This window comes from Canis lupus, unplaced genomic scaffold (assembly GCF_011100685.1).
Source record: "Canis lupus familiaris isolate Mischka breed German Shepherd unplaced genomic scaffold, alternate assembly UU_Cfam_GSD_1.0 chrUn_S1852H2049, whole genome shotgun sequence".
Taxonomy (NCBI): Eukaryota; Metazoa; Chordata; class Mammalia; order Carnivora; family Canidae; genus Canis; species Canis lupus.
Genome location: NW_023330713.1, coordinates 21,167 through 45,709, shown reverse-complemented (window position 1 = coordinate 45,709; position 24,543 = coordinate 21,167). Strand labels below are relative to the sequence as shown.

The following is a 24,543-nucleotide window of genomic DNA, read 5'->3' as shown; positions in this document are numbered from 1 at the left end:
CGAATCGAAACGAAAACTGTCGAATCGAATCGAATCGAAAAGAATCGAGTTGAATAGAAAAGAATCGAATCGAATAAAATCGATAAGATTTGAATCAAATCCAATAGAATCGAAAAGATTCGAATCGAATTGAAAAGAAACGAACCGAAGTGAAAAGAATCGAATCGAATCGAAAGAATCAAATCGAAAAAAAATCGAATCGAAATTAAAAGAATCGAATCGAATCAAAGCATAAAGAATCGAATCTAATTGAATCGAAAGAATCGAATTGAATCAAATAGAGAAGAATCTAATGGTAAGGAATCGAATCGAAAAGAATCCAATTGTATTGAATCGAATCGAAAAGAAATGAATTGAATAGATTATAAAAGAATCGAATCGAAAGGAATCGACTCGAAACGTAAAGAATCGAATCGAAAAAATTGAATAGAATCAAAAAGAATTGAATAGAAATGAATCGAATCGAAATGAAAAGAATTGAATCGAATCGAATCGAAAACAATCGAATAAAAAAGAATCGAATTGAAACAAAAGAATCGCATTGTATTTAATCGAATCAAAAAATCTAATTGAATCGAATCGAAAAGAATCGATTTGAAAAGAATCTAATCGAATTGATAGAAAATTGAATCGAATCGAAAACAATCGAATCGAATCGAATGGAAAAGAATCGAATTGTATGGAAACGAATCGAAAAGAATCTAATTGAGTAGAAAAGAATCAAATCAAATTTAATGGAATCAAAAAGAACCGAATAGCATCGAATTGAATCGAATCGAAAAGAATCGAAACGAATTGAATCGAAAAGCATTGAGTCGAATCAAATCGAAAAGAATCGAATCGTATCAAATTGAAAAGAATCGAATCGATCTGAAAAGAATTGAATCGAATTGAATCGAATCGAAAAGAATCAAATTGAAACGAAAAGAATCAAATCGAATAGCAAAGAATCGAATCGAAACGAATCGATTTGAAAAGAGCCGAATCGAATCGAATTGAATGAAATATTCGAATCGAATCGAAAAGAATCTAATCTAATGAAATCCAAAAGAATCAAATCGAAACAAATAGAATCAAACCGAATGGAATTGAATCGAAAAGAGTCGATTCGAATCAAATTGGAATGAAAAGAATTGAATCGAATCGAATAAAAAACAAGTGAATCGAATAGAATAGAAAAGAAGAGAATCGAAACGAAAAGAATCAAATTGAATCGAAAGGAATCGAATCGAAAAGAATCGAATCAAAGAGAAAAGACTCGAATCGAATGGAAAAGAATAGAATCAAAAAGAATCGAATTGAAACAAAAAGAATCGAATTGAATTGAATCGAAAAGAATCGAATGGAATCGAATCGAAAAGAATCGAATTGAATTAAATCGAAGAGAATCGAATTGAATTGAATCGAAGAGAATCGAATCGAATAGAAAAGAATCAAATCGAAATGAATCGATTTGAAAGGAAAAGAATCGAATCGAATCAAATTGAATGAAAAGAATTGAATCGAATCAAAAAGAATTGAATCAAAAAGAATCAAACCGAAACAAAAAGAATCAAACCGAATTGAAAAGAATCTAACTGAATAGAATCGAAAAGAATCGACGTACCGAATCGAATCCAATCGAAAAAAATCTAATCGTATCAAATCGAATCGAAAAGAATTGAAATGAATAGAATAGAAAAGATTCGAATCAAATCAAAAACAATCAAATCGAGTAATATCGAATCGAAAAGAATCGAATCGAAAAGAATCGAATCGAATGGAAAAGAATTGAATCAAAAAGAATTGATTCAAATCAAAAAGAATCGAATTGATTCGAATCGAAAAGACTCGAATCGAAAAGAATCGAAAAGAATCGAATCGAATCAAAAAGGATCGAATCGCAAAGAACCGAATCTAAAGAAAAGGAATCGAATCCAATCGAAACGAATAGAATCGAAAAGAATCGATTTGAATCGAAATGAAAAGAATCGTATCGAATCAAATCGAAAAAAATCAAATGGAATCGAATCGAATCGTATCGAAAAGAATCAAATCAAATGAAAAGAATCGAATCGAATAGAAAAGAATCGAATTGATTGGAATCGACTCGAAAACAATCTAATTGAATTGAAAGGAATCGAATCAAATTTAATGGAATCGACAAGAATCGTATCAAATCAAAAAGATCGATACTTACCTGGCAGGGGAGATACCATGATCACGAAGGTGGTTTTCCCAGGGCGAGGCTTATCCATTGCACTCCGGATGTGCTGACCCCTGCGATTTCCCCAAATGTGGGAAACTCGACTGCATAATTTGTGGTAGTGGGGGGACTGCGTTCGCGCTTTCCCCATGGTGATTCTGGTGGCTAAGATCAGACCTCGTTTCTGGCTGCGTGCGCCTCGGAGGCCTCGTGAGCTATTCTTTGACTTTCTTGTGGTTACGGCTTGGCCTTCGGGGCTTTTCGCGTGTCATCCGTCCCCGTGTCGTCCTTATGACCGCTCACGTCGGTGCTCACTTTCGGTTGTATCTGTATGTGGCGAGGAGTTTCCTTACTTGGGACGCCTCGGTGCTTGAGCGGTGACCGGCTCTCTCAGCAATAAAGAAATAATATCCTTTAAAAAAAAAAAAAAAAAGATCGAATCGAAATGAATCAATTCGAAAAGAATCAAATCGAATCGAATCGAAAAGAATCGAATCGAAAAGAATTGAATTGAAAAGAATCGAATTGAATCGAATTGAAAAGACTCGAATCGAATTAAAAGAATCGAATCGAATCGAAAAGAATCGAATCGAATCGGAAAGAATTGAATTGGAATGAATCGATTTGAATCGAATTGAAAAGAATCGAATCGAAAAAATCGAATCGAAAAGAACTGAGTTGAGTTGAATCGAATCGAAAAGATTCGAATCGAATCGTGTCGAATCAAAAAGATGGAATCGAAACGAATCGAATCGAATCGAATCGAAAAGAATCGAATAGATAGCAAAGAATCAAATCGAATAGAAAAGAATTTGAATCGAATTGAAACGATTCGAAAACATCGAAACTAATCGAATCATCGAATGGAAAAGAATCGAATCGAATCAAAAAGAATCGAAACGAACTGAATCGAAAGAATCGAATCGAACAGAATCGAAAAGAATTGAATCGTGATGTAACAAATCGAATCCAAATGATCGAATCAAGCCAAGTCGAAAAGAATTGAATCGAAAAGAATCGAATCAAAATGAAAAGAATCGAATAGAATCGAATTGAAAATAATCGAATTGAACCGAATCAAATAGAATAGAATCGAACAGAATTGAATCGAATGAAAAGAATCTTATCGAATCGATTCGAAAAGAATTGAATCGAATCGAATGGAGAAGAATCAAATCAAATGGAATCGAAAAGAATCGAATCAAAGAGAATCTAATCGAAACGAAAAGAATCAATCGAATCGAAAAGAATCGAATCGAAACGAAAAGTGTCGAATCGAATCGAATCGAAAAGAATCGAATCGAACCGAAAAGAATCAAATCGAATCGAAAAGAATCGAATTGAATTGAATCGTAATGAAAAGAATCGAATCGAATCGAAAGAATCAAATCGAATCGAAAACAATTGAATCGAATGCAATCAAATCGAAAAGAATCGAATCGAATTGAAAAGAATCAAATCGAATTGATTGAATCGAAAGAATCGAATCGAATCGAATCGCATCGAATCGAAAATAATAGAATTGAATAAAAATAATCGAATCGAATTGAGAATAATTGGAATTGAATTGAATCGATAATCGAATCGAAACTAATCGAATCGAATCAAATCGATTCGAAAAAATCGAATCAGATTGCAACGAATCGAATCATATTGAATTGATTTGAATTGAAATGAATCGAATCTAATCAAATCAAAAAGAATCGAATCCAAAGAATCGAATTGTAGAAAATCAAATCAAAACAAAAAGATTCAAATCGAAACGAATCAAATTGAAAAGAATCGAATCGAATCGAATCGAAAAGAATCGAATCGAATCGAAAAGAATCGAATAGAAAAGAATCGTATCGAATCAAATCTAAAAGAATCGAATCGAATCGAATAAAAAAGAATCGAATCGAATTGATTCGCATCGAAAAGAATCGAATCGTATCGAATCGAAAAGAATCGAATCTATTCGAATCGAATGGAATTGAATCAAAAAGAATCGAATCGAATTGAAACGAAAAGAATCGAATAGATTCGAATTGAAACAAATCGAAAAAATCAAAACGAATCAAATCACATCGAGTGGAAAAGAATCGAATCAAATAGAAAAGAATCGAATTGAATCGAACTGAATCGAAAAGAATCGAATAGATCAAATCAAAAAGAATCGAATCGATTCGAGATGAACCGAGTAGAATCGAGTCGAAGTGAAAAGAATTGAATCGAATCGAATCGAAAAGAATCTAATCGAAACGAAAAGAATCGAATCGAAGAGAATCTAATCGAAATGAAAAGAATCAAATCGAATCGAAAAGAATCGAATCGAAACGAAAACTGTCGAATCGAATCGAATCGAAAAGAATCGAGTTGAATAGAAAAGAATCGAATCGAATAAAATCGATAAGATTTGAATCAAATCCAATAGAATCGAAAAGATTCGAATCGAATTGAAAAGAAACGAACCGAAGTGAAAAGAATCGAATCGAATCGAAAGAATCAAATCGAAAAAAAATCGAATCGAAATTAAAAGAATCGAATCGAATCAAAGCATAAAGAATCGAATCTAATTGAATCGAAAGAATCGAATTGAATCAAATAGAGAAGAATCTAATGGTAAGGAATCGAATCGAAAAGAATCCAATTGTATTGAATCGAATCGAAAAGAAATGAATTGAATAGATTATAAAAGAATCGAATCGAAAGGAATCGACTCGAAACGTAAAGAATCGAATCGAAAAAATTGAATAGAATCAAAAGAATTGAATAGAAATGAATCGAATCGAAATGAAAAGAATTGAATCGAATCGAATCGAAAACAATCGAATAAAAAAGAATCGAATTGAAACAAAAGAATCGCATTGTATTTAATCGAATCAAAAAATCTAATTGAATCGAATCGAAAAGAATCGATTTGAAAAGAATCTAATCGAATTGATAGAAAATTGAATCGAATCGAAAACAATCGAATCGAATCGAATGGAAAAGAATCGAATTGTATGGAAACGAATCGAAAAGAATCTAATTGAGTAGAAAAGAATCAAATCAAATTTAATGGAATCAAAAAGAACCGAATAGCATCGAATTGAATCGAATCGAAAAGAATCGAAACGAATTGAATCGAAAAGCATTGAGTCGAATCAAATCGAAAAGAATCGAATCGTATCAAATTGAAAAGAATCGAATCGATCTGAAAAGAATTGAATCGAATTGAATCGAATCGAAAAGAATCAAATTGAAACGAAAAGAATCAAATCGAATAGCAAAGAATCGAATCGAAACGAATCGATTTGAAAAGAGCCGAATCGAATCGAATTGAATGAAATATTCGAATCGAATCGAAAAGAATCTAATCTAATGAAATCCAAAAGAATCAAATCGAAACAAATAGAATCAAACCGAATGGAATTGAATCGAAAAGAGTCGATTCGAATCAAATTGGAATGAAAAGAATTGAATCGAATCGAATAAAAAACAAGTGAATCGAATAGAATAGAAAAGAAGAGAATCGAAACGAAAAGAATCAAATTGAATCGAAAGGAATCGAATCGAAAAGAATCGAATCAAAGAGAAAAGACTCGAATCGAATGGAAAAGAATAGAATCAAAAAGAATCGAATTGAAACAAAAAGAATCGAATTGAATTGAATCGAAAAGAATCGAATGGAATCGAATCGAAAAGAATCGAATTGAATTAAATCGAAGAGAATCGAATCGAATTGAATTGAATCGAAGAGAATCGAATCGAATAGAAAAGAATCAAATCGAAATGAATCGATTTGAAAGAAAAGAATCGAATCGAATCAAATTGAATGAAAAGAATTGAATCGAATCAAAAAGAATTGAATCAAAAAGAATCAAACCGAAACAAAAAGAATCAAACCGAATTGAAAAGAATCTAACTGAATAGAATCGAAAAGAATCGACGTACCGAATCGAATCCAATCGAAAAAAATCTAATCGTATCAAATCGAATCGAAAAGAATTGAAATGAATAGAATAGAAAAGATTCGAATCAAATCAAAAACAATCAAATCGAGTAATATCGAATCGAAAAGAATCGAATCGAAAAGAATCGAATCGAATGGAAAAGAATTGAATCAAAAAGAATTGATTCAAATCAAAAAGAATCGAATTGATTCGAATCGAAAAGACTCGAATCGAAAAGAATCGAAAAGAATCGAATCGAATCAAAAAGGATCGAATCGCAAAGAACCGAATCTAAAGAAAAGGAATCGAATCCAATCGAAACGAATAGAATCGAAAAGAATCGATTTGAATCGAAATGAAAAGAATCGTATCGAATCAAATCGAAAAAAATCAAATGGAATCGAATCGAATCGTATCGAAAAGAATCAAATCAAATGAAAAGAATCGAATCGAATAGAAAAGAATCGAATTGATTGGAATCGACTCGAAAACAATCTAATTGAATTGAAAGGAATCGAATCAAATTTAATGGAATCGACAAGAATCGTATCAAATCAAAAAGATCGATACTTACCTGGCAGGGGAGATACCATGATCACGAAGGTGGTTTTCCCAGGGCGAGGCTTATCCATTGCACTCCGGATGTGCTGACCCCTGCGATTTCCCCAAATGTGGGAAACTCGACTGCATAATTTGTGGTAGTGGGGGACTGCGTTCGCGCTTTCCCCTGGTGATTCTGGTGGCTAAGATCAGACCTCGTTTCTGGCTGCGTGCGCCTCGGAGGCCTCGTGAGCTATTCTTTGACTTTCTTGTGGTTACGGCTTGGCCTTCGGGGCTTTTCGCGTGTCATCCGTCCCCGTGTCGTCCTTATGACCGCTCACGTCGGTGCTCACTTTCGGTTGTATCTGTATGTGGCGAGGAGTTTCCTTACTTGGGACGCCTCGGTGCTTGAGCGGTGACCGGCTCTCTCAGCAATAAAGAAATAATATCCTTTAAAAAAAAAAAAAAAAAAAAGATCGAATCGAAATGAATCAATTCGAAAAGAATCAAATCGAATCGAATCGAAAAGAATCGAATCGAAAAGAATTGAATTGAAAAGAATCGAATTGAATCGAATTGAAAAGACTCGAATCGAATTAAAAGAATCGAATCGAATCGAAAAGAATCGAATCGAATCGGAAAGAATTGAATTGGAATGAATCGATTTGAATCGAATTGAAAAGAATCGAATCGAAAAAATCGAATCGAAAAGAACTGAGTTGAGTTGAATCGAATCGAAAAGATTCGAATCGAATCGTGTCGAATCAAAAAGATGGAATCGAAACGAATCGAATCGAATCGAATCGAAAAGAATCGAATAGATAGCAAAGAATCAAATCGAATAGAAAAGAATTTGAATCGAATTGAAACGATTCGAAAACATCGAAACTAATCGAATCATCGAATGGAAAAGAATCGAATCGAATCAAAAAGAATCGAAACGAACTGAATCGAAAGAATCGAATCGAACAGAATCGAAAAGAATTGAATCGTGATGTAACAAATCGAATCCAAATGATCGAATCAAGCCAAGTCGAAAAGAATTGAATCGAAAAGAATCGAATCAAAATGAAAAGAATCGAATAGAATCGAATTGAAAATAATCGAATTGAACCGAATCAAATAGAATAGAATCGAACAGAATTGAATCGAATGAAAAGAATCTTATCGAATCGATTCGAAAAGAATTGAATCGAATCGAATGGAGAAGAATCAAATCAAATGGAATCGAAAAGAATCGAATCAAAGAGAATCTAATCGAAACGAAAAGAATCAATCGAATCGAAAAGAATCGAATCGAAACGAAAAGTGTCGAATCGAATCGAATCGAAAAGAATCGAATCGAACCGAAAAGAATCAAATCGAATCGAAAAGAATCGAATTGAATTGAATCGTAATGAAAAGAATCGAATCGAATCGAAAATCAATAATCGAAAATTGAATCGAATGCAATCAAATCGAAAAGAATCGAATCGAATTGAAAAGAATCAAATCGAATTGATTGAATCGAAAAGAATCGAATCGAATCGCATCGAATCGAAAATAATAGAATTGAATAAAAATAATCGAATCGAATTGAGAATAATTGGAATTGAATTGAATCGATAATCGAATCGAATCAAATCGAGTCGAATCGAAACTAATCGAATCGAATCAAATCGATTCGAAAAAATCGAATCAGATTGCAACGAATCGAATCATATTGAATTGATTTGAATTGAAATGAATCGAATCTAATCAAATCAAAAAGAATCGAATCCAAAGAATCGAATTGTAGAAAATCAAATCAAAACAAAAAGATTCAAATCGAAACGAATCAAATTGAAAAGAATCGAATCGAATCGAATCGAAAAGAATCGAATCGAATCGAAAAGAATCGAATAGAAAAGAATCGTATCGAATCAAATCTAAAAGAATCGAATCGAATCGAATAAAAAAGAATCGAATCGAATTGATTCGCATCGAAAAGAATCGAATCGTATCGAATCGAAAAGAATCGAATCTATTCGAATCGAATGGAATTGAATCAAAAAGAATCGAATCGAATTGAAACGAAAAGAATCGAATAGATTCGAATTGAAACAAATCGAAAAAAATCAAAACGAATCAAATCACATCGAGTGGAAAAGAATCGAATCAAATAGAAAAGAATCGAATTGAATCGAACTGAATCGAAAAGAATCGAATAGATCAAATCAAAAAGAATCGAATCGATTCGAGATGAACCGAGTAGAATCGAGTCGAAGTGAAAAGAATTGAATCGAATCGAATCGAAAAGAATCTAATCGAAACGAAAAGAATCGAATCGAAGAGAATCTAATCGAAATGAAAAGAATCAAATCGAATCGAAAAGAATCGAATCGAAACGAAAACTGTCGAATCGAATCGAATCGAAAAGAATCGAGTTGAATAGAAAAGAATCGAATCGAATAAAATCGATAAGATTTGAATCAAATCCAATAGAATCGAAAAGATTCGAATCGAATTGAAAAGAAACGAACCGAAGTGAAAAGAATCGAATCGAATCGAAAGAATCAAATCGAAAAAAAATCGAATCGAAATTAAAAGAATCGAATCGAATCAAAGCATAAAGAATCGAATCTAATTGAATCGAAAGAATCGAATTGAATCAAATAGAGAAGAATCTAATGGTAAGGAATCGAATCGAAAAGAATCCAATTGTATTGAATCGAATCGAAAAGAAATGAATTGAATAGATTATAAAAGAATCGAATCGAAAGGAATCGACTCGAAACGTAAAGAATCGAATCGAAAAAATTGAATAGAATCAAAAGAATTGAATAGAAATGAATCGAATCGAAATGAAAAGAATTGAATCGAATCGAATCGAAAACAATCGAATAAAAAAGAATCGAATTGAAACAAAAGAATCGCATTGTATTTAATCGAATCAAAAAATCTAATTGAATCGAATCGAAAAGAATCGATTTGAAAAGAATCTAATCGAATTGATAGAAAATTGAATCGAATCGAAAACAATCGAATCGAATCGAATGGAAAAGAATCGAATTGTATGGAAACGAATCGAAAAGAATCTAATTGAGTAGAAAAGAATCAAATCAAATTTAATGGAATCAAAAAGAACCGAATAGCATCGAATTGAATCGAATCGAAAAGAATCGAAACGAATTGAATCGAAAAGCATTGAGTCGAATCAAATCGAAAAGAATCGAATCGTATCAAATTGAAAAGAATCGAATCGATCTGAAAAGAATTGAATCGAATTGAATCGAATCGAAAAGAATCAAATTGAAACGAAAAGAATCAAATCGAATAGCAAAGAATCGAATCGAAACGAATCGATTTGAAAAGAGCCGAATCGAATCGAATTGAATGAAATATTCGAATCGAATCGAAAAGAATCTAATCTAATGAAATCCAAAAGAATCAAATCGAAACAAATAGAATCAAACCGAATGGAATTGAATCGAAAAGAGTCGATTCGAATCAAATTGGAATGAAAAGAATTGAATCGAATCGAATAAAAAACAAGTGAATCGAATAGAATAGAAAAGAAGAGAATCGAAACGAAAAGAATCAAATTGAATCGAAAGGAATCGAATCGAAAAGAATCGAATCAAAGAGAAAAGACTCGAATCGAATGGAAAAGAATAGAATCAAAAAGAATCGAATTGAAACAAAAAGAATCGAATTGAATTGAATCGAAAAGAATCGAATGGAATCGAATCGAAAAGAATCGAATTGAATTAAATCGAAGAGAATCGAATCGAATTGAATTGAATCGAAGAGAATCGAATCGAATAGAAAAGAATCAAATCGAAATGAATCGATTTGAAAGGAAAAGAATCGAATCGAATCAAATTGAATGAAAAGAATTGAATCGAATCAAAAAGAATTGAATCAAAAAGAATCAAACCGAAACAAAAAGAATCAAACCGAATTGAAAAGAATCTAACTGAATAGAATCGAAAAGAATCGACGTACCGAATCGAATCCAATCGAAAAAAATCTAATCGTATCAAATCGAATCGAAAAGAATTGAAATGAATAGAATAGAAAAGATTCGAATCAAATCAAAAACAATCAAATCGAGTAATATCGAATCGAAAAGAATCGAATCGAAAAGAATCGAATCGAATGGAAAGAATTGAATCAAAAAGAATTGATTCAAATCAAAAAGAATCGAATTGATTCGAATCGAAAAGACTCGAATCGAAAAGAATCGAAAAGAATCGAATCGAATCAAAAAGGATCGAATCGCAAAGAACCGAATCTAAAGAAAAGGAATCGAATCCAATCGAAACGAATAGAATCGAAAAGAATCGATTTGAATCGAAATGAAAAGAATCGTATCGAATCAAATCGAAAAAAATCAAATGGAATCGAATCGAATCGTATCGAAAAGAATCAAATCAAATGAAAAGAATCGAATCGAATAGAAAAGAATCGAATTGATTGGAATCGACTCGAAAACAATCTAATTGAATTGAAAGGAATCGAATCAAATTTAATGGAATCGACAAGAATCGTATCAAATCAAAAAGATCGATACTTACCTGGCAGGGGAGATACCATGATCACGAAGGTGGTTTTCCCAGGGCGAGGCTTATCCATTGCACTCCGGATGTGCTGACCCCTGCGATTTCCCCAAATGTGGGAAACTCGACTGCATAATTTGTGGTAGTGGGGGACTGCGTTCGCGCTTTCCCCTGGTGATTCTGGTGGCTAAGATCAGACCTCGTTTCTGGCTGCGTGCGCCTCGGAGGCCTCGTGAGCTATTCTTTGACTTTCTTGTGGTTACGGCTTGGCCTTCGGGGCTTTTCGCGTGTCATCCGTCCCCGTGTCGTCCTTATGACCGCTCACGTCGGTGCTCACTTTCGGTTGTATCTGTATGTGGCGAGGAGTTTCCTTACTTGGGACGCCTCGGTGCTTGAGCGGTGACCGGCTCTCTCAGCAATAAAGAAATAATATCCTTTAAAAAAAAAAAAAAAAAAAGATCGAATCGAAATGAATCAATTCGAAAAGAATCAAATCGAATCGAATCGAAAAGAATCGAATCGAAAAGAATTGAATTGAAAAGAATCGAATTGAATCGAATTGAAAAGACTCGAATCGAATTAAAAGAATCGAATCGAATCGAAAAGAATCGAATCGAATCGGAAAGAATTGAATTGGAATGAATCGATTTGAATCGAATTGAAAAGAATCGAATCGAAAAAATCGAATCGAAAAGAACTGAGTTGAGTTGAATCGAATCGAAAAGATTCGAATCGAATCGTGTCGAATCAAAAAGATGGAATCGAAACGAATCGAATCGAATCGAATCGAAAAGAATCGAATAGATAGCAAAGAATCAAATCGAATAGAAAAGAATTTGAATCGAATTGAAACGATTCGAAAACATCGAAACTAATCGAATCATCGAATGGAAAAGAATCGAATCGAATCAAAAAGAATCGAAACGAACTGAATCGAAAGAATCGAATCGAACAGAATCGAAAAGAATTGAATCGTGATGTAACAAATCGAATCCAAATGATCGAATCAAGCCAAGTCGAAAAGAATTGAATCGAAAAGAATCGAATCAAAATGAAAAGAATCGAATAGAATCGAATTGAAAATAATCGAATTGAACCGAATCAAATAGAATAGAATCGAACAGAATTGAATCGAATGAAAAGAATCTTATCGAATCGATTCGAAAAGAATTGAATCGAATCGAATGGAGAAGAATCAAATCAAATGGAATCGAAAAGAATCGAATCAAAGAGAATCTAATCGAAACGAAAAGAATCAATCGAATCGAAAAGAATCGAATCGAAACGAAAAGTGTCGAATCGAATCGAATCGAAAAGAATCGAATCGAACCGAAAAGAATCAAATCGAATCGAAAAGAATCGAATTGAATTGAATCGTAATGAAAAGAATCGAATCGAATCGAAAGAATCAAATCGAATCGAAAACAATTGAATCGAATGCAATCAAATCGAAAAGAATCGAATCGAATTGAAAAGAATCAAATCGAATTGATTGAATCGAAAAGAATCGAATCGAATCGAATCGCATCGAATCGAAAATAATAGAATTGAATAAAAATAATCGAATCGAATTGAGAATAATTGGAATTGAATTGAATCGATAATCGAATCGAAACTAATCGAATCGAATCAAATCGATTCGAAAAAATCGAATCAGATTGCAACGAATCGAATCATATTGAATTGATTTGAATTGAAATGAATCGAATCTAATCAAATCAAAAAGAATCGAATCCAAAGAATCGAATTGTAGAAAATCAAATCAAAACAAAAAGATTCAAATCGAAACGAATCAAATTGAAAAGAATCGAATCGAATCGAATCGAAAAGAATCGAATCGAATCGAAAAGAATCGAATAGAAAAGAATCGTATCGAATCAAATCTAAAAGAATCGAATCGAATCGAATAAAAAAGAATCGAATCGAATTGATTCGCATCGAAAAGAATCGAATCGTATCGAATCGAAAAGAATCGAATCTATTCGAATCGAATGGAATTGAATCAAAAAGAATCGAATCGAATTGAAACGAAAAGAATCGAATAGATTCGAATTGAAACAAATCGAAAAAATCAAAACGAATCAAATCACATCGAGTGGAAAAGAATCGAATCAAATAGAAAAGAATCGAATTGAATCGAACTGAATCGAAAAGAATCGAATAGATCAAATCAAAAAGAATCGAATCGATTCGAGATGAACCGAGTAGAATCGAGTCGAAGTGAAAAGAATTGAATCGAATCGAATCGAAAAGAATCTAATCGAAACGAAAAGAATCGAATCGAAGAGAATCTAATCGAAATGAAAAGAATCAAATCGAATCGAAAAGAATCGAATCGAAACGAAAACTGTCGAATCGAATCGAATCGAAAAGAATCGAGTTGAATAGAAAAGAATCGAATCGAATAAAATCGATAAGATTTGAATCAAATCCAATAGAATCGAAAAGATTCGAATCGAATTGAAAAGAAACGAACCGAAGTGAAAAGAATCGAATCGAATCGAAAGAATCAAATCGAAAAAAAATCGAATCGAAATTAAAAGAATCGAATCGAATCAAAGCATAAAGAATCGAATCTAATTGAATCGAAAGAATCGAATTGAATCAAATAGAGAAGAATCTAATGGTAAGGAATCGAATCGAAAAGAATCCAATTGTATTGAATCGAATCGAAAAGAAATGAATTGAATAGATTATAAAAGAATCGAATCGAAAGGAATCGACTCGAAACGTAAAGAATCGAATCGAAAAAATTGAATAGAATCAAAAAGAATTGAATAGAAATGAATCGAATCGAAATGAAAAGAATTGAATCGAATCGAATCGAAAACAATCGAATAAAAAAGAATCGAATTGAAACAAAAGAATCGCATTGTATTTAATCGAATCAAAAAATCTAATTGAATCGAATCGAAAAGAATCGATTTGAAAAGAATCTAATCGAATTGATAGAAAATTGAATCGAATCGAAAACAATCGAATCGAATCGAATCGAAAAGAATCGAATTGTATGGAAACGAATCGAAAAGAATCTAATTGAGTAGAAAAGAATCAAATCAAATTTAATGGAATCAAAAAGAACCGAATAGCATCGAATTGAATCGAATCGAAAAGAATCGAAACGAATTGAATCGAAAAGCATTGAGTCGAATCAAATCGAAAAGAATCGAATCGTATCAAATTGAAAAGAATCGAATCGATCTGAAAAGAATTGAATCGAATTGAATCGAATCGAAAAGAATCAAATTGAAACGAAAAGAATCAAATCGAATAGCAAAGAATCGAATCGAAACGAATCGATTTGAAAAGAGCCGAATCGAATCGAATTGAATGAAATATTCGAATCGAATCGAAAAGAATCTAATCTAATGAAATCCAAAAGAATCAAATCGAAACAAATAGAATCAAACCGAATGGAATTGAATCGAAAAGAGTCGATTCGAATCAAATTGGAATGAAAAGAATTGAATCGAATCGAATAAAAAACAAGTGAATCGAATAGAATAGAAAAGAAGAGAATCGAAACGAAAAGAATCAAATTGAATCGAAAGGAATCGAATCGAAAAGAATCGAATCAAAGAGAAAAGACTCGAATCGAATGGAAAAGAATAGAATCAAAAAGAATCGAATTGAAACAAAAAGAATCGAATTGAATTGAATCGAAAAGAATCGAATGGAATCGAATCGAAAAGAATCGAATTGAATTAAATCGAAGAGAATCGAATCGAATTGAATTGAATCGAAGAGAATCGAATCGAATAGAAAAGAATCAAATCGAAATGAATCGATTTGAAACGAAAAGAATCGAATCGAATCAAATTGAATGAAAAGAATTGAATCGAATCAAAAAGAATTGAATCAAAAAGAATCAAACCGAAACAAAAAGAATCAAACCGAATTGAAAAGAATCTAACTGAATAGAATCGAAAAGAATCGACGTACCGAATCGAATCCAATCGAAAAAAATCTAATCGTATCAAATCGAATCGAAAAGAATTGAAATGAATAGAATAGAAAAGATTCGAATCAAATCAAAAACAATCAAATCGAGTAATATCGAATCGAAAAGAATCGAATCGAAAAGAATCGAATCGAATGGAAAAGAATTGAATCAAAAAGAATTGATTCAAATCAAAAAGAATCGAATTGATTCGAATCGAAAAGACTCGAATCGAAAAGAATCGAAAAGAATCGAATCGAATCAAAAAGGATCGAATCGCAAAGAACCGAATCTAAAGAAAAGGAATCGAATCGAATCGAAACGAATAGAATCGAAAAGAATCGATTTGAATCGAAATGAAAAGAATCGTATCGAATCAAATCGAAAAAAATCAAATGGAATCGAATCGAATCGTATCGAAAAGAATCAAATCAAATGAAAAGAATCGAATCGAATAGAAAAGAATCGAATTGATTGGAATCGACTCGAAAACAATCTAATTGAATTGAAAGGAATCGAATCAAATTTAATGGAATCGACAAGAATCGTATCAAATCAAATCGATTTCCCCAAATGTGGGAAACTCGACTGCATAATTTGTGGTAGTGGGGGACTGCGTTCGCGCTTTCCCCTGGTGATTCTGGTGGCTAAGATCAGACCTCGTTTCTGGCTGCGTGCGCCTCGGAGGCCTCGTGAGCTATTCTTTGACTTTCTTGTGGTTACGGCTTGGCCTTCGGGGCTTTTCGCGTGTCATCCGTCCCCGTGTCGTCCTTATGACCGCTCACGTCGGTGCTCACTTTCGGTTGTATCTGTATGTGGCGAGGAGTTTCCTTACTTGGGACGCCTCGGTGCTTGAGCGGTGACCGGCTCTCTCAGCAATAAAGAAATAATATCCTTTAAAAAAAAAAAAAAAAAGATCGAATCGAAATGAATCAATTCGAAAAGAATCAAATCGAATCGAATCGAAAAGAATCGAATCGAAAAGAATTGAATTGAAAAGAATCGAATTGAATCGAATTGAAAAGACTCGAATCGAATTAAAAGAATCGAATCGAATCGAAAAGAATCGAATCGAATCGGAAAGAATTGAATTGGAATGAATCGATTTGAATCGAATTGAAAAGAATCGAATCGAAAAAATCGAATCGAAAAGAACTGAGTTGAGTTGAATCGAATCGAAAAGATTCGAATCGAATCGTGTCGAATCAAAAAGATGGAATCGAAACGAATCGAATCGAATCGAATCGAAAAGAATCGAATAGATAGCAAAGAATCAAATCGAATAGAAAAGAATTTGAATCGAATTGAAACGATTCGAAAACATCGAAACTAATCGAATCATCGAATGGAAAAGAATCGAATCGAATCAAAAAGAATCGAAACGAACTGAATCGAAAGAATCGAATCGAACAGAATCGAAAAGAATTGAATCGTGATGTAACAAATCGAATCCAAATGATCGAATCAAGCCAAGTCGAAAAGAATTGAATCGAAAAGAATCGAATCAAAATGAAAAGAATCGAATAGAATCGAATTGAAAATAATCGAATTGAACCGAATCAAATAGAATAGAATCGAACAGAATTGAATCGAATGAAAAGAATCTTATCGAATCGATTCGAAAAGAATTGAATCGAATCGAATGGAGAAGAATCAAATCAAATGGAATCGAAAAGAATCGAATCAAAGAGAATCTAATCGAAACGAAAAGAATCAATCGAATCGAAAAGAATCGAATCGAAACGAAAAGTGTCGAATCGAATCGAATCGAAAAGAATCGAATCGAACCGAAAAGAATCAAATCGAATCGAAAAGAATCGAATTGAATTGAATCGTAATGAAAAGAATCGAATCGAATCGAAAACAATTGAATCGAATGCAATCAAATCGAAAAGAATCGAATCGAATTGAAAAGAATCAAATCGAATTGATTGAATCGAAAAGAATCGAATCGAATCGCATCGAATCGAAAATAATAGAATTGAATAAAAATAATCGAATCGAATTGAGAATAATTGGAATTGAATTGAATCGATAATCGAATCGAATCAAATCGAGTCGAATCGAAACTAATCGAATCGAATCAAATCGATTCGAAAAAATCGAATCAGATTGCAACGAATCGAATCATATTGAATTGATTTGAATTGAAATGAATCGAATCTAATCAAATCAAAAAGAATCGAATCCAAAGAATCGAATTGTAGAAAATCAAATCAAAACAAAAAGATTCAAATCGAAACGAATCAAATTGAAAAGAATCGAATCGAATCGAATCGAAAAGAATCGAATCGAATCGAAAAGAATCGAATAGAAAAGAATCGTATCGAATCAAATCTAAAAGAATCGAATCGAATCGAAAAGAATCGAATCGAATTGATTCGCATCGAAAAGAATCGAATCGTATCGAATCGAAAAGAATCGAATCTATTCGAATCGAATGGAATTGAATCAAAAAGAATCGAATCGAATTGAAACGAAAAGAATCGAATAGATTCGAATTGAAACAAATCGAAAAAAATCAAAACGAATCAAATCACATCGAGTGGAAAAGAATCGAATCAAATAGAAAAGAATCGAATTGAATCGAACTGAATCGAAAAGAATCGAATAGATCAAATCAAAAAGAATCGAATCGATTCGAGATGAACCGAGTAGAATCGAGTCGAAGTGAAAAGAATTGAATCGAATCGAATCGAAAAGAATCTAATCGAAACGAAAAGAATCGAATCGAAGAGAATCTAATCGAAATGAAAAGAATCAAATCGAATCGAAAAGAATCGAATCGAAACGAAAACTGTCGAATCGAATCGAATCGAAAAGAATCGAGTTGAATAGAAAAGAATCGAATCGAATAAAATCGATAAGATTTGAATCAAATCCAATAGAATCGAAAAGATTCGAATCGAATTGAAAAGAAACGAACCGAAGTGAAAAGAATCGAATCGAATCGAAAGAATCAAATCGAAAAAAAATCGAATCGAAATTAAAAGAATCGAATCGAATCAAAGCATAAAGAATCGAATCTAATTGAATCGAAAGAATCGAATTGAATCAAATAGAGAAGAATCTAATGGTAAGGAATCGAATCGAAAAGAATCCAATTGTATTGAATCGAATCGAAAAGAAATGAATTGAATAGATTATAAAAGAATCGAATCGAAAGGAATCGACTCGAAACGTAAAGAATCGAATCGAAAAAATTGAATAGAATCAAAAAGAATTGAATAGAAATGAATCGAATCGAAATGAAAAGAATTGAATCGAATCGAATCGAAAACAATCGAATAAAAAAGAATCGAATTGAAACAAAAGAATCGCATTGTATTTAATCGAATCAAAAAATCTAATTGAATCGAATCGAAAAGAATCGATTTGAAAAGAATCTAATCGAATTGATAGAAAATTGAATCGAATCGAAAACAATCGAATCGAATCGAATCGAAAAGAATCGAATTGTATGGAAACGAATCGAAAAGAATCTAATTGAGTAGAAAAGAATCAAATCAAATTTAATGGAATCAAAAAGAACCGAATAGCATCGAATTGAATCGAATCGAAAAGAATCGAAACGAATTGAATCGAAAAGCATTGAGTCGAATCAAATCGAAAAGAATCGAATCGTATCAAATTGAAAAGAATCGAATCGATCTGAAAAGAATTGAATCGAATTGAATCGAATCGAAAAGAATCAAATTGAAACGAAAAGAATCAAATCGAATAGCAAAGAATCGAATCGAAACGAATCGATTTGAAAAGAGCCGAATCGAATCGAATTGAATGAAATATTCGAATCGAATCGAAAAGAATCTAATCTAATGAAATCCAAAAGAATCAAATCGAAACAAATAGAATCAAACCGAATGGAATTGAATCGAAAAGAGTCGATTCGAATCAAATTGGAATGAAAAGAATTGAATCGAATCGAATAAAAAACAAGTGAATCGAATAGAATAGAAAAGAAGAGAATCGAAACGAAAAGAATCAAATTGAATCGAAAGGAATCGAATCGAAAAGAATCGAATCAAAGAGAAAAGACTCGAATCGAATGGAAAAGAATAGAATCAAAAAGAATCGAATTGAAACAAAAAGAATCGAATTGAATTGAATCGAAAAGAATCGAATGGAATCGAATCGAAAAGAATCGAATTGAATTAAATCGAAGAGAATCGAATCGAATTGAATTGAATCGAAGAGAATCGAATCGAATAGAAAAGAATCAAATCGAAATGAATCGATTTGAAAGGAAAAGAATCGAATCGAATCAAATTGAATGAAAAGAATTGAATCGAATCAAAAAGAATTGAATCAAAAAGAATCAAACCGAAACAAAAAGAATCAAACCGAATTGAAAAGAATCTAACTGAATAGAATCGAAAAGAATCGACGTACCGAATCGAATCCAATCGAAAAAAATCTAATCGTATCAAATCGAATCGAAAAGAATTGAAATGAATAGAATAGAAAAGATTCGAATCAAATCAAAAACAATCAAATCGAGTAATATCGAATCGAAAAGAATCGAATCGAAAAGAATCGAATCGAATGGAAAAGAATTGAATCAAAAAGAATTGATTCAAATCAAAAAGAATCGAATTGATTCGAATCGAAAAGACTCGAATCGAAAAGAATCGAAAAGAATCGAATCGAATCAAAAAGGATCGAATCGCAAAGAACCGAATCTAAAGAAAAGGAATCGAATCCAATCGAAACGAATAGAATCGAAAAGAATCGATTTGAATCGAAATGAAAAGAATCGTATCGAATCAAATCGAAAAAAATCAAATGGAATCGAATCGAATCGTATCGAAAAGAATCAAATCAAATGAAAAGAATCGAATCGAATAGAAAAGAATCGAATTGATTGGAATCGACTCGAAAACAATCTAATTGAATTGAAAGGAATCGAATCAAATTTAATGGAATCGACAAGAATCGTATCAAATCAAAAAGATCGATACTTACCTGGCAGGGGAGATACCATGATCACGAAGGTGGTTTTCCCAGGGCGAGGCTTATCCATTGCACTCCGGATGTGCTGACCCCTGCGATTTCCCCAAATGTGGGAAAACTCGACTGCATAATTTGTGGTAGTGGGGGACTGCGTTCGCGCTTCCCCAGGTGATTCTGGTGGCTAAGATCAGACCTCGTTTCTGGCTGCGTGCGCCTCGGAGGCCTCGTGAGCTATTCTTTGACTTTCTTGTGGTTACGGCTTGGCCTTCGGGGCTTTTCGCGTGTCATCCGTCCCCGTGTCGTCCTTATGACCGCTCACGTCGGTGCTCACTTTCGGTTGTATCTGTATGTGGCGAGGAGTTTCCTTACTTGGGACGCCTCGGTGCTTGAGCGGTGACCGGCTCTCTCAGCAATAAAGAAATAATATCCTTTAAAAAAAAAAAAAAGATCGAATCGAAATGAATCAATTCGAAAAGAATCAAATCGAATTGAATCGAAAAGAATCGAATCGAAAAGAATTGAATTGAAAAGAATCGAATTGAATCGAATTGAAAAGACTCGAATCGAATTAAAAGAATCGAATCGAATCGAAAAGAATCGAATCGAATCGGAAAGAATTGAATTGGAATGAATCGATTTGAATCGAATTGAAAAGAATCGAATCGAAAAAATCGAATCGAAAAGAACTGAGTTGAGTTGAATCGAATCGAAAAGATTCGAATCGAATCGTGTCGAATCAAAAAGATGGAATCGAAACGAATCGAATCGAATCGAATCGAAAAGAATCGAATAGATAGCAAAGAATCAAATCGAATAGAAAAGAATTTGAATCGAATTGAAACGATTCGAAAACATCGAAACTAATCGAATCATCGAATGGAAAAGAATCGAATCGAATCAAAAAGAATCGAAACGAACTGAATCGAAAGAATCGAATCGAACAGAATCGAAAAGAATTGAATCGTGATGTAACAAATCGAATCCAAATGATCGAATCAAGCCAAGTCGAAAAGAATTGAATCGAAAAGAATCGAATCAAAATGAAAAGAATCGAATAGAATCGAATTGAAAATAATCGAATTGAACCGAATCAAATAGAATAGAATCGAACAGAATTGAATCGAATGAAAAGAATCTTATCGAATCGATTCGAAAAGAATTGAATCGAATCGAATGGAGAAGAATCAAATCAAATGGAATCGAAAAGAATCGAATCAAAGAGAATCTAATCGAAACGAAAAGAATCAATCGAATCGAAAAGAATCGAATCGAAACGAAAAGTGTCGAATCGAATCGAATCGAAAAGAATCGAATCGAACCGAAAAGAATCAAATCGAATCGAAAAGAATCGAATTGAATTGAATCGTAATGAAAAGAATCGAATCGAATCGAAAGAATCAAATCGAATCGAAAACAATTGAATCGAATGCAATCAAATCGAAAAGAATCGAATCGAATTGAAAAGAATCAAATCGAATTGATTGAATCGAAAAGAATCGAATCGAATCGAATCGCATCGAATCGAAAATAATAGAATTGAATAAAAATAATCGAATCGAATTGAGAATAATTGGAATTGAATTGAATCGATAATCGAATCGAAACTAATCGAATCGAATCAAATCGATTCGAAAAAATCGAATCAGATTGCAACGAATCGAATCATATTGAATTGATTTGAATTGAAATGAATCGAATCTAATCAAATCAAAAAGAATCGAATCCAAAGAATCGAATTGTAGAAAATCAAATCAAAACAAAAAGATTCAAATCGAAACGAATCAAATTGAAAAGAATCGAATCGAATCGAATCGAAAAGAATCGAATCGAATCGAAAAGAATCGAATAGAAAAGAATCGTATCGAATCAAATCTAAAAGAATCGAATCGAATCGAATCAAAAAGAATCGAATCGAATTGATTCGCATCGAAAAGAATCGAATCGTATCGAATCGAAAAGAATCGAATCTATTCGAATCGAATGGAATTGAATCAAAAAGAATCGAATCGAATTGAAACGAAAAGAATCGAATAGATTCGAATTGAAACAAATCGAAAAAAATCAAAACGAATCAAATCACATCGAGTGGAAAAGAATCGAATCAAATAGAAAAGAATCGAATTGAATCGAACTGAATCGAAAAGAATCGAATAGATCAAATCAAAAAGAATCGAATCGATTCGAGATGAACCGAGTAGAATCGAGTCGAAGTGAAAAGAATTGAATCGAATCGAATCGAAAAGAATCTAATCGAAACGAAAAGAATCGAATCGAAGAGAATCTAATCGAAATGAAAAGAATCAAATCGAATCGAAAAGAATCGAATCGAAACGAAAACTGTCGAATCGAATCGAATCGAAAAGAATCGAGTTGAATAGAAAAGAATTGAATCGAATAAAATCGATAAGATTTGAATCAAATCCAATAGAATCGAAAAGATTCGAATCGAATTGAAAAGAAACGAACCGAAGTGAAAGAATCGAATCGAATCGAAAGAATCAAATCGAAAAAAAAATCGAATCGAAATTAAAAGAATCGAATCGAATCAAAGCATAAAGAATCGAATCTAATTGAATCGAAAGAATCGATTGAATCAAATAGAGAAGAATCTAATGGTAAGGAATCGAATCGAAAAGAATCCAATTGTATTGAATCGAATCGAAAAGAAATGAATTGAATAGATTATAAAAGAATCGAATCGAAAGGAATCGACTCGAAACGTAAAGAATCGAATCGAAAAAATTGAATAGATCGAAGAATTGAATAGAAATGAATCGAATCGAAATGAAAAGAATTGAATCGAATCGAATCGAAAACAATCGAATCAAAAACAATCGAATTGAAACAAAAGAATCGCATTGTATTTAATCGAATCAAAAAATCTAATTGAATCGAATCGAAAAGAATCGATTTGAAATGAAAGAATCTAATCGAATTGATAGAAAATTGAATCGAATCGAAAACAATCGAATCGAATCGAAAAGAATCGAATTGTATGGAAACGAATCGAAAAGAATCTAATTGAGTAGAAAAGAATCAAATCAAATTTAATGGAATCGAAAAGAACCGAATAGCATCGAATTGAATCGAATCGAAAAGAATCGAAACGAATTGAATCGAAAAGCATTGAGTCGAATCAAATCGAAAAGAATCGAATCGTATCAAATTGAAAAGAATCGAATCGATCTGAAAAGAATTGAATCGAATTGAATCGAATCGAAAAGAATCAAATTGAAACGAAAAGAATCAAATCGAATAGCAAAGAATCGAATCGAAACGAATCGATTTGAAAAGAGCCGAATCGAATCGAATTGAATGAAATATTCGAATCGAATCGAAAAGAATCTAATCTAATGAAATCCAAAAGAATCAAATCGAAACAAATAGAATCAAACCGAATGGAATTGAATCGAAAAGAGTCGATTCGAATCAAATTGGAATGAAAAGAATTGAATCGAATCGAATAAAAAACAAGTGAATCGAATAGAATAGAAAAGAAGAGAATCGAAACGAAAAGAATCAAATTGAATCGAAAGGAATCGAATCGAAAAGAATCGAATCAAAGAGAAAAGACTCGAATCGAATGGAAAAGAATAGAATCAAACAGAATCGAATTGAAACAAAAAGAATCGAATTGAATTGAATCGAAAAGAATCGAATGGAATCGAATCGAAAAGAATCGAATTGAATTAAATCGAAGAGAATCGAATCGAATTGAATTGAATCGAAGAGAATCGAATCGAATAGAAAAGAATCAAATCGAAATGAATCGATTTGAAAGGAAAAGAATCGAATCGAATCAAATTGAATGAAAAGAATTGAATCGAATCAAAAAGAATTGAATCAAAAAGAATCAAACCGAAACAAAAAGAATCAAACCGAATTGAAAAGAATCTAACTGAATAGAATCGAAAAGAATCGACGTACCGAATCGAATCCAATCGAAAAAAATCTAATCGTATCAAATCGAATCGAAAAGAATTGAAATGAATAGAATAGAAAAGATTCGAATCAAATCAAAAACAATCAAATCGAGTAATATCGAATCGAAAAGAATCGAATCGAAAAGAATCGAATCGAATGGAAAAGAATTGAATCAAAAAGAATTGATTCAAATCAAAAAGAATCGAATTGATTCGAATCGAAAAGACTCGAATCGAAAAGAATCGAAAAGAATCGAATCGAATCAAAAAGGATCGAATCGCAAAGAACCGAATCTAAAGAAAAGGAATCGAATCCAATCGAAACGAATAGAATCGAAAAGAATCGATTTGAATCGAAATGAAAAGAATCGTATCGAATCAAATCGAAAAAAATCAAATGGAATCGAATCGAATCGTATCGAAAAGAATCAAATCAAATGAAAAGAATCGAATCGAATAGAAAAGAATCGAATTGATTGGAATCGACTCGAAAACAATCTAATTGAATTGAAAGGAATCGAATCAAATTTAATGGAATCGACAAGAATCGTATCAAATCAAAAGATCG

At 32.5% G+C, this 24,543-nt stretch overlaps 4 non-coding genes and 1 pseudogene across 4 annotated transcripts; all 5 read left to right on the top strand.

Moving 5' to 3' along the window:
* Window positions 1-2,171: 2,171 nt before the first annotated feature.
* On the top strand, window positions 2,172-2,336 carry LOC119878710. Its single transcript, XR_005387084.1, has one exon. It is a non-coding gene; the product is annotated as a U1 spliceosomal RNA (small nuclear RNA).
* Window positions 2,337-6,665: 4,329 nt separating this feature from the next.
* LOC119878715 lies at window positions 6,666-6,829 on the top strand. The gene has a single exon (XR_005387088.1). It is a non-coding gene; the product is annotated as a U1 spliceosomal RNA (small nuclear RNA).
* A 4,340-nt stretch (window positions 6,830-11,169) lies between these two features.
* On the top strand, window positions 11,170-11,333 carry LOC119878714. Its single transcript, XR_005387087.1, has one exon. It is a non-coding gene; the product is annotated as a U1 spliceosomal RNA (small nuclear RNA).
* A 4,263-nt stretch (window positions 11,334-15,596) lies between these two features.
* LOC119878713 lies at window positions 15,597-15,733 on the top strand (annotated as a pseudogene).
* Window positions 15,734-20,056: 4,323 nt separating this feature from the next.
* On the top strand, window positions 20,057-20,220 carry LOC119878712. Its single transcript, XR_005387086.1, has one exon. It is a non-coding gene; the product is annotated as a U1 spliceosomal RNA (small nuclear RNA).
* Window positions 20,221-24,543: the final 4,323 nt, after the last annotated feature.